The sequence below is a fragment of the Nelumbo lutea genome, chromosome 1 (genome assembly GCF_056320005.1).
Source record: "Nelumbo lutea isolate HS-2025 chromosome 1, American lotus-T2T, whole genome shotgun sequence".
In the NCBI taxonomy this organism is placed as follows: Eukaryota; Viridiplantae; Streptophyta; class Magnoliopsida; order Proteales; family Nelumbonaceae; genus Nelumbo; species Nelumbo lutea.
The window spans coordinates 45,399,815-45,412,403 of NC_142684.1; the positions used below are offsets into that span (position 1 = coordinate 45,399,815).

Consider the following 12,589-nt stretch of genomic DNA (forward strand, 5'->3'; position numbering starts at 1 on the left):
GAGAAGACTGTGCTGGCCATGGAGCCAGTAGGTTTGATGGTTTCAGCGCTCTCTCCCGGGGGTGCCATCATTCGCTTCTCGAGTGGGCGAATGAAGAGGAAGGCTACCCCTCGTCCGAAGCGGGGTCCCACAGATAGTGATTCGGTATATGACTCCGTCTACTTCTTTCTTTTATTTGAGTCAAGTTTATCACGCCTAACTAAGTAGTTTATGGTTTTGTCATTCTCACAGTCAATGGAAAGCAACGACATCCAGGTGGATGTGGACGTTCCAGAAGCTCCTCTTGGGGAAGCTGTTCTAGTAAGTTGGTTTTGTCTTTCGGGAACTATTTGGTTGTCGTTGCTATTATCTTTGTCTTACTATTGTCGTTATTAAACTGTTTATAGTCTTTTGTGTTGAAGTACGTGGAAGCCGATGAGGCTCGTCCTAGTTCAGAGGCATCGGGTGCCAATGTTGCGGCCGAGGAGGTATGTGTAAGTTTATTGTTGATTTTGCGTTAGGTGTTGCCGCGTTGCATTTTATTTTGTTGACTGTTTTGTGTTACTTAATCATAGGTTCCATTTGGTGCGGTCCCTGCCACTGTGCCTATCACGCCTATTATTAGGCGGTTAGTGGAGGTTCTGAGATCAGTGTAGCCCCCTTTTTAGTTCCTGAGGCATCTGAGCATGTTGGTACTAGGGAAACTGTTCTTGGTGTTGCGGGGCGGGAGGAGGTTCCTGTTGGCTCCAAGACAGCGGTGCATCGTGAAGAAGCTCCAATCCGGTTGCGGATGTTGCTGCCGAAGTCCCTGGGGTCTCAGGGGCTAGGTCTCTTGACGTGTCGGAAGCCCCAGTTGGGGAGGTTGGGGCCTCTATGGGTTTGGAGGTTCTACCGGGAGACGGGGGTACGAAACCTGAAATTATTTTCCCGTTAGTAGAATTGTCCTATGAGGAGGAACTGGCCCAAATATATCAGGAATTGAGGGAACACTGTGACAAACATGATATCCCCCCTTTGGGCTACCAAACTGTGGATCCCGTGGAGGTTCAAGGTTGTCGTAAGGGTGATAAGTATTCTGTTTTCGGCTCGGTGGCCAAGTTTGCCTCGACGGTCATACAGTATGGGTGGCTTCCAACTTCCAACTTTCAACTTTCATCCAGTGGTTGTGGGGCCTGCGCTGAATATTGTTGTGACCATGATTGGTCGCATAATGAACCTGCCCGTTGAAGAGCTTTTGTGGTCAGATTTCGCCCGTTGGCTAGAGGCATGCAAGACTTTTACTGCGATGGGGTTTGCCATGTCTCACATCGAGCACCGGGTTGTGATGCTGGCTCATGCGTTTTGGAAGGCTAGCCTCCAGGTGTCACAGTCTGTATTATTCCGTTCAATGAAGGATGTGCGCCTTCACTGGAAGATAGTTGAAGCTAGTATCACCAAGGTTGCAAGCAAACTTGAGGAGCTCAAGGCTGAACAGCCGAGGCAGCAGAAGATCCTCGCTGTGTATGAAGCGGAATTGGAAGATCTTAAAAGCTTTGAAGGGTGCAGCTAGGCTTTGGAATCCATCGTCACGATGAGGCAGGAATGGGCTAACTCTCAAATGTAAAAGTGTAAATGAAAGATGATGTAAATGAAATGTAAATACTTTTTTTTTTGCTAAATTGCTTTTGATTATCTGTGCCTTAGTTGCTTTATCGCTATTACAATTGTGTGTGGGTTGGGTTTGAGCATGAAGTTGTGGTCTGAAATGCGACATGTGGTTTGATTAGGTAACATATAGGACTTAAGAAAAACTTAAATCAGATAGTTCATGAATTGTCATTGATAGCTATAAATATATAACCCTAGCAAGTGTATTAGTTATCAAGTCGTATAATAATATCATTTCCATGGGGATTAACAAAATAAGTATTATAATCATAGTTTTCCCTAATTATTGGACAATCGAAATTTGGAATTGAGCAAGAACTACTAATAATAAAACTGGAGCAAAGAAGGTAAAAGCAAGGGTGATCACTAATTGAACATGCAAATGATGAAATCGCTAAGACCTTTGGTCCACCTTACCAATGTAATGAATATTGATGGGTTCGATTAATCAAGATTAACTGTTATTCCCATAAGCTGAAGTTTTTCCCAATTTTATTCAATATTCTTTCCCAAGATATATTAAACCTTTTTCTATCAAGTAACCCCTCGATCACTCGACTAGAGTTCTCAATAATAGAAATGCATTAAGTGCAAGAAAAACTCAAATATTCAGATGAATCATGTGTATATATCCCTATATACCATTCAATTCACACCATGAATTATGTGATCGAGTATATAAATTCCTCTCCCGATTCATTCATATACACCAAATCAATTAAGAGATGGCCACTCCTAATCGCATTAAGCAAATAATTCATAGACTATATAGGAATCACAATCTTGAAAAAATCATAGAGATAAAAATATATTCATTATCGTGGTTAGGCTTTCCACAGTCCTAGCAAGAAACAAATCAGTTCATGATGGAAGAATTAAAGCAAACAAAGAGAAAGAAAGAACTCTTGAATTCGCCCATGGTGTTGAGATCTCTTATTCTTGCCGCCACCTTGTTCTTGGGGATTCTTGAATTCTTGATCTCCTCCTCGACGTTTCTTGAATTCTTGGAAATTTTTGGCTGATTGCTTATTTTCTTCTTGATTCAAATCAGGAAGTGAGTGATTGTGTGATGCCTATAGCTGGTCCGCCCCCTCCTTTATATAGCTTAAAGGGGAGGGGGTGGTCTCCTACTTCCTCTTGAAGTTGATATTTACAAGAATGGGAAGTCCTATCCTAATTCTAATCTTATCTTTTTATCTAATGAACTCAATCCTCTTATTTCTCTAAGATTACATCAAGAATTTAGATCTGGAGGACTCTTCTCAGTTTCTTATTCTTGGATTCGTATTAGACATCCTCTGCGATTTGGGCTTCAACCAGACTTTTTTGCAAGTTGAGATTTAGCTGCGGATTGGGCCTTCCTATGAAATTTCTGCAAATTCGGGCTAGGATTTGACTTCGATGCAGGCCAAATCTGCAAAAGCCCAAAAATGAAAGTTGTGGTTTTTTCTCTTATCTTTCCAGTGGATCTTGAAGCTGCCCATATGGAGTTTGGATATGCAAGTTAGGCCCAGATTACTAAATGATGTCGAAATTGTGAAAAATCATCCGATTTGTCTTTCTTTGCTCCTGATGCCTTCTTTCATGCCTTGAACAGAAATATGAGTCCAATTAGGTGCTAATTCAGTATAAAAGACATAATAATTGAGGATAAAAATATGATAAATTCTACTCTCATCAGTCATCATGACTGGACGTTCTTTTGTGTTTCCTTGAGCCCGGCTTATTATGATTTGCCCTAAATCACAAATTATTTTGAAGAGGAGGAGGCAATCTGCTATGGCTTTGCTTCCCAAAACTTTGCCTATTGCGATAAGGTTATAATGTAAACAATTTGTATCATGCGCATAGAGAAGGATATTTGGTGAAATAATCTATGGCTACTATGATAAAGCAGTACCCTCTGGAAGGGGGATGGATCTTGCCTATGAGGTCTACTCCCTAAGTATGGAAGGGCCAGGGCGTGATAATTGGGTGAAGGCTGTTGGTGGGTTTGTGGATCCTCTCAGCATGAATTTGGCACTTGTGGTATTTTCTTGCATGTCTCTGAGTATCCTCCATCATGGTTGGCTAATAGAAGCCTAAGTGCAGGATATGATTGTATAATGCTAGCTGTCCATGGTGGGTGACCGGTTCGGAGCTATGGGCTGCCTCTAGTATTTCTTCAATCTCATCGCCAGCCAGGCATCGCAAAGGTTTCCCCGTATGTGACTTCCTGTATAGTATCCCCTCTTGGAGGTAAAACCGCCTAGCCTTAGATAGTAGCTTTCTCCTCAATGTTGTGTCTATAGGTAGCGTACGGTCATCTACATAGTTTATATACATTCTCCTCCAGTCTTCCTCACAAACCACAAGGCATTCTCTTCCATCTACTTGCGAGATGCACTTATTGCATTTGCGTTGTACCTTGGCGGAGTCTAATTTCATCATAGGCAAGTAATACCCTAACCTTTATAATTTTCTGAATAAGGTGCTTGTAATATCCCTACAATGGGTCTTATGTGTTTCATTCAGGACCACTTTGGCCTCATCTTTTCCCAGGCATCTCATTCTCACCCTGTCTGACTATCTTTGGTATAGTACCCCATTCACCAGTTGGAATTTTCCAAGCAACTTGCTGTCCTGCGTCTCTATGGTCTGACTATTCAATTTTTGGATTATTTCATATCTCCAATCGTCTGTTGTTATTTCATTTTCTCTTTTTACCCAATCTTTCAATGTGGTAGTTGATTGCTTGTCTACCGACTGGATGGTGATCTCTATGGGCTCTTTGTTGGACTATATTTTGGATCCTAAAGTGGCTAGTGCATTGACGAACCTGTTCTTGGCTCTATTTTGATGCTTAAAATCTACATCCAGGTTGTGGACTAGCCTCTGGATCTGGGTTTTGTATGGTAGGATAGTTAATTCCTTCACTATTGTACTTCCATCAAACTGGCCAATCACCAATTTGGAGTCGCCGATCACCTTGATTTTCTTTGCACCAAGACTCTTTTGCTTTGATCATACCTAGGACTAGGGCCTCATACTTTGCTATGTTGTGAGTACAGGGGAACTGGAGCTTGAAAGAATAGGTGGATGTTTGTCCGCCGAGCGATGTTAGGGTAACCCCGACACCGACTAAGGTGTTGGTGATACTTCCATTGAATGTCAAGACCCATTTGCTACTTTTGGCCACAACGATCATTGGTATGTCTCTAGGTATTTCTTCTGACATGGGAAAATTGCCACTTGAAGGGAAGGTAGCTAACAGGTCTGCTGCTGCTTGGCACTTAATAGCTTTGGGCTGATTGTATTCTATCATATACTCACTAAGCTACATCATCCACTTGACAAGTCTGCTAGAGAGGGGAGGTCTATTGATAAATAATTTAATCGGTTCTTTCCTTGCGATGAGTCTGACCCTTTGACCCAGAATGTAGTGCCTGAATTTTTGTGTGGCAAAACCAGTGCTAAACATTATTGTTCCATATGGGAGTAATTCTTCTTGGCTGGCTTAAGGGTCCTGCTGGCATAATATATTGGAAATTCCATTCCTTCATCATCTTCTTGTGCTAATAGACATCCTATGGCCTCAGAACCCGCTGCGATGTATATCTTGAATTTGCGCCCGTCCTTGGGCAATGACATGGTTGGGGCCTTAGCGAGGACTGGTTTTAAATTTTCAAATGTCTATTGGTGCTCCTTGGTTCACTTGAACTCTATAGACTTCTTGACTAGCTTCATTAATGGTAGTGCTGCATGTGTAATGCCTGGGATGAATCTCCTCTGGTACAAGACTTTTCCTAAGAAGGTTTTCAGTTGAGATTCATTAACCAAGGGTGGGAGGTCTAAGATAGCCTTCACCTTGCTCTCATCTGGGTGTATCCCTTTGTAGTCTACTCTATAACCCAAAAACTTGCTTGATTGTACTCCAAATGTGCATTTCAATGGGTTGAGCCTTAGCTTAAAAGTCCAACATCGGGTTAATACTTTCCTTAGAACCTAAGGGTGATTCTCCTTCTTCTTCGCCTTAACCACTATGTCGTTCACATAACGTTCGATTTCCTTGTGTATCATGTTGTGGAAGACACTAGTCATCGCTCTCTGGTATGTGGCCCCAACATTCTTTAGGCCAAAGGGCATAATCTTGTAGCAGAAATTCCCTATTAGTGTCATGAAGGATGTGTGGAATGCATATGCGAGATTCATGAAGATCTAATTATATCCACTGTAAGCATCTAAGAAGGAGAAAAGCTCATTTCCTGCAGTTGAATCTATCAAGACCTCTATATTGGGTAGTGGGAATTCATCCTTAGGGCAGGCCTAGTTTAAGTCTCTAAAGTCGACACAACACATGCGATAAAGTGAAGTTAGTTTTTTTCGGTAGAGTATTAACGCAAAATGACTAGGCTAGGGACACTAACCTGAGTTTCCCATTCTCCTTCTTTACTGGTACTATGTTGGCTAGCCACTAGGAGTGTGCTATAGGCTTGATGAATCCTACTTTCAAGAGCCGCCTTACTTTTTCTTTAATCTTCAAGGTTACTTCCGGTTTGAAAATCCTTAGCGGCTGCTTCACTGGTCTAAACTTGCGATCTATGCAGAGTGAGTGTCTGACGAGATCTAGGTCTAGTCTCGGCATCTGGTCATATGACCAGGAGAAAACATCTTGGAATTCTGTGAAAATACACAGATTAGACTAGTTTACAAGTATTAATGTTTTTCGATAAGGAGAGTTCCATACCTTTTAGTAGTGCGATAAGCTATTCTTTGTCCTCAGATCCTAATTTGGCTGATATGTATAGCAACCCCTTTTCTGTTCCTTCATCCACTATGTTGATTTCTTGTAAGGGTTCCTCTACTGCGTCGATGGAATCCATCATGCACTCGTGAGGTGCTCTAACTTAATCATAGTACTCTAAGACATCCTCTTTGAACTCCTGTCATCATTTGGTTATTTTATATTTGGTTTTTGTGTTTTCTATCTGGCATACTTTTGATTCAAATTAAAGTCATACCTCTGTTTCATGCTCAGGGCATGGTTTATTATCTGATGGTATTACTACGACGACATCGGTTTGTGGAAATGGTTCAATAAAATAGTGCTGGTTGAAACATTACTTAGAGTTCTTTGTTAGAGGATTATGATGATTTTCTTATTAGAAAATAAACAATATGTATGTGCATTTGTGAAGGGTTACAAAAATATGTTTGGAAGGGAATTGTAGTTCATAATGCACTTTCTTAAAGAACAAGTTTGGTAAACAATCTTCAAGACAAAGCAATCAGAAATCGAAAACCTAAAAAAACTCATACTTCAGGGACGACCATTTTGTTTGCCGGTGGTTCATCATCATTGCAATCTGTGACGGTGGTGTAATAGTCCTTTGCATTGGTTCTTGTCACCTGTACACATTTGCTTCTCTTCTTCTGCTCGACAGTCTCTGCAGGCTTGCTCTCTATGAGGTTAGGTAGCTTCGTCCCTTCAACCTTGGCTATTCTTGTTTCCCCTTCATCTGTCAGCTCTGTGAAGTAGATAGCATCCTGTAGGTGCATCTCTGACTTGTCGAAGGGAGCCCTAGTGGCTGGGATCCTAATTGAGTGTCCCCTATGTTTTGCTTTCATGCATTGGTGGTATGTCGAGGGGACGAGGGCCAGGTCGTGTATTAGGGGACATCCTAAGAGGGCATGGTAAGAGGTCCTCCCTTGGATCATCTGAAACTATTGAGTGATAGAGAATGGGCCGATCATGACTTGAAGCTCAATGGACCCCTTTGTAACAAATGCGTTGCCGTTAAAGTTTGTTACCTCTAGTGGCAAGCCTTTGAGATCTTCCTTCTGTATGTTCACCAGTTTTAGCGTGTGGATGGAGATGAGGTCGACTGAGCTTCCTGGATCAACCATTGACCTTCTCATTTCGAAACCACCTATCCTTGCTTAGATATACAATGGCCTGTTGTTGTGGGGGTCAGCAGCTAACATGTCATCCGCTATGAACTCCACGTTGCTTCGGTCATGACTGTAAGGCTATAGTGGATGTCTAAATACTTCTACCAGTGCTCTAATGGCTAGCTTCCATGTCATCGTGTTCGTCCCTTGCTTGCTAAAGAACTGCTGTAACTCTTGACTTTGTTCAAGCCTTTCTATCAACACATTGGATTGGTAATGGATGGCTACACCTACCATGTTGACACTGCTTCCCTGGGTATGGGCTAGGAGGGGGTTAGTTTCCACATGCGCGGGGTCTCTCTTAAAAAATTCAAGTTTCACTTCTTGTATGAACAACTTTCTCAGGGTAAAACAATCCATCAGGTCATGGTGAGGTGATTGGTTGAAGTTGCACCACCTCCCGCTGCATCTATCTTTCTCAAGGTCCACTCCTACTGGTGGTGGGGGCAGGTTGATAACTCTATCTTCGACTAACTTGTTCATAATCATGATTACCTCCTCCCTTGTGCAAGGGAAAGGAGAGGGACTGGTAGATCACTTCTCTTTCCTAGGGCGGTGTTGCAACGGTATGGCCCCTATCTAGTTCCTCCGTTGCTTTGGGACTTCCTATCAACTACGTACGCCTAATTCCTACCGTACGGGGAGGTGTCATTGACTGTGCGTGCCGTCCTTTCTGCACACCTCCACAGTTGACTGAATGTCTCTACTTCTACATTCTCGATGTCAATCCTGTAGGTGGGGCACATGCCCTGTACGCATTGTCCGATGAAACTCTTCTCTATAGCATGTTCGTCGAAGACGAAGTGCGTTAGCTTCTAGAGTCTCATAACATAGGCTAAGAGATCCTCTCTCGGTCATTGTTCCACATACCTCAGGTTAGCCATCGTTAGCTTCCTTTCTAGGGTGAACCACTTCAATAGAAATTTCTTGGCCAATTCACCCCATGAATCAATGCTTGCAGCGGTGAGGTTGATGAACCACGCATATGCTGGGCCGGTTAGAGACTTTGAGAATTCACAAACTTTAAGGTCCCCGTCCAGGGTGAACGACCTGAGGGTGTCCTTGAACTTGTTGATGTGCTCTTATGGGCTTCCTCTCTAGCCATCGTACTATGGCCATTGTTGTGGAGGGGTGTACACAATAGGATAGGGCTTATACAAGATCCGATCAGAATACAACTTTTATAGGACGGTCAAATCTTGCACTCGATTGCGGCTTTCCACCACTAGTCCCTAGATGTATTTCCTAAGCTCGTTCCAACTGAGCGGGGTTTCTGTCATTGGGTTGGTGGTGGCCTATCTGGGTTGGCCCTATTTGATTGCTCCAAGATGGTGGGGATTGGATTGGAAGCGTGCCGGCTGGGGTTGGGGACACCGGCAAGAGTGGCGGCGGGGGTGAAGGGGGACTGTTCAGCTTGAGTTGAACGTTGGAGCAGGATTTGGAGAGTGCTCCTCGTCTCCTCTTGCATCTGTTCGATCCTCTAGAAATGAGTTTCAAAATGTGCGTCAAATTCATACACCTTGTTTGAGAGAATTTTGATGTCAGCTTGGATGGGCGTCTCCGGCTCGAGTTGGTCCTCTACTACTAGGTTGGTGTTTTTTGGGATGTTTCTCTGCTCTTTGGGGATAGTAGTAAGGTCCCTTCGTGTGGCCATTCTCTATGACCATAGGAGAACTAGAGATTCTACTGTAGGTAGGGTAAGGCTAGGTTGGGGGGTGGTCTCTTTGAAAGACAAAGAAAGACCGATAGTTGGAGCGAGACTGGATCTCGGGCTAGGGTGCTAGGTTTGAGTGGTAGAGTTGGGGGTCAAAGGCAAAGAGTGCTTGATTGCTTAATGACTTTCAATACAAGGAGGATCTCTGTTTACGGAGGAGATCCCGAGATCCTAAAAGATAGGAGATAAAGATGCTCATTTCCTATTAGGAAAGGGGATATTGTGTTTGCTATCAATCAATAAGTGCACCACTAGGGTTTCGCCACGTGTCTCTTGAGGATCTTCCTGTGGATCGGCTTTCTTTTCACTCAGGAGCCCTCATTACTCACATGTGCTACTACCTCTTGTGTGCCTTACTCACATGTACTATCACCTCACGTGTCTCGTGAGGATCTTCCCAGGGAATGCACAGTTTCCACGATGTTAATCCTTATTAATGAATATATGTTAACGACTCTTGTTGGGGCCTCACAATAATCGCCCACAATATAAAATAACAAGGTATTTGAAATAGAAACCATGAGAAATATAATAGCAACAAAAAGATAATCCAAGCAACGACAAATAAAAGCATGCGCCATAAAGAACACAAAGATTTACGTGGTTCAGCCTTACCGCCTACGTCCACGGGAGGGACGGAATTTGTTCTTCACTATGAAAGAAAAAACTTAGAACAATACAAGTACTTTGTGGCTTGCAGCCCAAACCAAGCCTTAACCCTTGTACACCCGTTATCCCTTTCCTCTCAACCCGAAGAACAAAAACGAGAGAAAAAAACCCACTCTTACACCAAGAGCACTCTGTATTTTTCTTTTACACATTTTCTCTTAAAAAGCCTTAGCCCTACATACAAAAGAAAGCCTTTATATGTAAAACCTCTTTAACTTAAAGAGGGACCACACCAATTGTTAGACTGAAATTAATCCAGCGGTTGTAAAATAAGACACAATCCCAATAATCTCCACCTTAGCTTATTTTTCAACCACTTTAGAGATATACTGTTTGTGCTTCCACCTGTTTGCAAATATCACAAACCTCCATTGGCCTTGTAAAACATCACCAGGTACACATAAATTGAATCATTTGGTCTTGACTCCACCTGATTCAAATAAGACAACTAACGTACCTGTGTAATTGTACCCAAGCTAACAGTCCTAGTAAACTTTAGAGAGGGACGTCGATCCTTTCTCTCTTCCAACATGAATCTTCCTCTCACCATCATCTATACCTTGGAAACATGTAGCACTTGTCTCCATTCTATCTGCAAAAGAGACTCTCTATGTGGCCACACTACCATGCACATATCATTTCTAGCATTCTGTCGAGGTCTTGGGAACCACTGTACTCCCAACCAGATGATACAAACCCTTGCATTTTTCTCCTGTCATCAGGATCATACGCTACGTGTGATTTTCATGGCTCCACCTGCAGCAAAATCCTTTCATCTCTTGGAGTCTAACCGGCTAAGTGATAATAGATTTCTGCACATTTTTGGGACATACGCCATGCCACCCAAAGTGCGAACTACTCCATCAAACATTTTGATTTTCATTGTCCCAACACCCGTGCTGTTCCATGTAGATCCATCACTCAAGGAGACAACACCTGTCTTATTCTCTTGGAATGTGTCAAAATATTCCTTCTTGGAGCAAATATGTATAGAACATCCAAAATCTAAAACCCACTCATTTGGAGAAAAATTGCACATACCTTCGAAGACTGTGAGAACATCTTCATCATCTTCAGATGCAATTTCCACGTTTCCGGATTCATCCCTACTCTTTTTCCGAGTAGGACAATCTCTCTTCATGTGAGCAAATTCCTTGCATCTGTAACACTGTATCTTGCCCTTTTCCATGGCCTTGGATCTAGACATGCTTCTCTCAAATCCCCTATCAGACGACCTTCCTTTTTGATTCTTTCCCACCATAACCAACGTAGAGTCTTGCCTATTCTCATACTTGGCCTTCCTCCTAACCTCATTGGATAAAAGAGATGCAGTAACTTCTTCTAGCTTCACTGTATCTTTCTCATATAACAATGTTGTCACCAAGTTTTCATATGAATCAGGAAGTGAGGTAAGAAGCAAAAGGGCTCTATCTTCTTCCTCCACTTTAACATAAACTTTCCCTAGTTGATCCAAGATATTGTTGAACATATTTAGGTGTTCTAAGAGATTCCCACCTTCTTCCACCTCCATCCCGTGCAACTTTCATTTTAGATATAGCTTTGTCGTTAAGCTTTTTCCCAAATAAAGCTTCTCCAGCTTATTCCACAATTTTGGTGCAAAATCTTCCTTCATAACGTTAAACATAACGTTATTAGCCATGATCAATCAAATCGTACTAATACACCTTAACTCGATGTCTTCCCAATCAGCATCCTTCATGCCTTCTGGCTTCCCATCCTTTCCCTTAAATGCTCTAGCCAAGCCTTGTTGAACCAGGATGCCTTTTACCCTTCTTTGCCATAGGGTAAAACTGCCTTTGCCATCAAACCTCTCAATCTAGAACTGAGAACTTATACCTTTTACTGCCATTATCTCTCAAACAATTATACAAACACCTTGTAAACGCTAACCTATGAGGTCAGATACCACTTTGTTGGGGCCTCACAACAATCACCCACAATATAAAATACTGGGTATTTGAAATAACAACCACGAGAAATCTAATAGCAGCAAAAAGATAAAATCCAAGCAAAGACAAATAAAAGCATGCACCACAAAGAACACAAAGTTTACGTGGTTCAACCTTACCACCTACACCCATGGGAGAGAGACGAAATCTGTTTTTCACTATGAAAGAAAAAACTGAGAACAATACAAGTACCTTGCGGCTTGCAGCCCAAACCAACCCTTAACCCTTGTACACTTGTTATCCCTTTCCACTCAACCCAAAAAACAAAAACAAGAGAAAAAACCCACTCTCACACCAAGAGCACTCTGTATTTTTCTCCTACACCTTTTCTCCCCAAAAGCCTTAACCCTAGATACAAAAGAAAGCTTTTATATGTAAAACCTCCTTAACCATTAGATTAAAATTAATCCAGCGGTTGTAAAATAAAATACAATCCCAACAATTCCAAAGTGAAAAAGGGTATTTTGGGTATTTTGCACTAAATAATAGAAAGAATCCCTGCCAAACATTTTCGTTCAATAATGAACTCCACCAACTTGCCACAGCAAATCTCAAAGGAAGGAGGGACTCCCTTGAATCCAACAGGACGACGAGCGAACAGTAGAAAGCACCTGCAACATTTCTGTCCTGGAACACGTCAACAGGTATGTTGTCTCATCACCATACCTAGTTTTGTATC

General features: G+C 42.3%; 1 long non-coding RNA gene across 1 annotated transcript; it reads left to right on the forward strand.

The window, feature by feature from the left end:
* Positions 1–412: 412 nt before the first annotated feature.
* LOC148874492 (uncharacterized) lies at positions 413–1,630 on the forward strand. The gene is made up of 2 exons (XR_016109594.1): positions 413–467; positions 555–1,630. It is a non-coding gene; the product is annotated as an uncharacterized LOC148874492 (long non-coding RNA).
* The last annotated feature ends 10,959 nt before the right edge of the window (positions 1,631–12,589 follow it).